The sequence below is a fragment of the Nematolebias whitei genome, chromosome 18 (genome assembly GCF_014905685.2).
Source record: "Nematolebias whitei isolate Nwh7 chromosome 18, NemWhi1, whole genome shotgun sequence".
In the NCBI taxonomy this organism is placed as follows: domain Eukaryota; kingdom Metazoa; phylum Chordata; class Actinopteri; order Cyprinodontiformes; family Rivulidae; genus Nematolebias; species Nematolebias whitei.
The window spans coordinates 40,234,207-40,234,808 of record NC_056515.1 but is presented as its reverse complement, the minus strand read 5'-3'; the positions used below and the strand labels follow the sequence as shown (position 1 = coordinate 40,234,808).

The 602-nt window shown below is 54.8% G+C and overlaps 1 protein-coding gene across 1 annotated transcript in view; it reads left to right on the top strand.

Annotated features, from left to right (window-relative positions):
- LOC119424890 (BRCA1 associated protein) overlaps positions 1–602 on the top strand; it is a 16,808-nt gene that overhangs the window by 15,009 nt on the left and 1,197 nt on the right. The window lies entirely within an intron of this gene.

Sequence of the window (602 nt, the reverse complement as noted above, 5' to 3'; positions counted from 1 at the left end):
CAGGTCTTCAGCTGCAGGTCTTCAGCTGCAGGTCTTCAGCTGCAGGTTTTCAGCTGCAGGTCTTCAGCTGCAGGTCTTCAGCTGCAGGTCTTCAGCTGCAAGTCTTCAGCTACAGGTCTTGAGCTGCAGGTCTTGAGCTGCAGTTTTTCAGCTGCAGGTCTTCAGCTGCAGGTCTTGAGCTGCAGGTCTTGAGCTGCAGGTCTTCAGCTGCAGGTCTTCAGCTGCAGGTCTTCAGCTGCAGGTCTTCAGCTGCAGGTCTTCAGCTGCAGGTTTTCAGCTGCAGGTCTTCAGCTGCAAGTCTTCAGCTACAGGTCTTGAGCTGCAGGTCTTCAGCTGCAGGTTTTCAGCTGCAGGTCTTCAGCTGCAGGTCTTGAGCTGCAGGTCTTCAGCTGCAGGTCTTGAGCTGCAGGTCTTCAGCTGCAGGTTTTCAGCTGCAGGTCTTCAGCTGCAGGTCTTCAGCTGCAAGTCTTCAGCTACAGGTCTTGAGCTGCAGGTCTTGAGCTGCAGTTTTTCAGCTGCAGGTCTTCAGCTGCAGGTCTTGAGCTGCAGGTCTTGAGCTGCAGGTCTTCAGCTGCAGGTCTTCAGCTGCAGGTCTTCAGCTG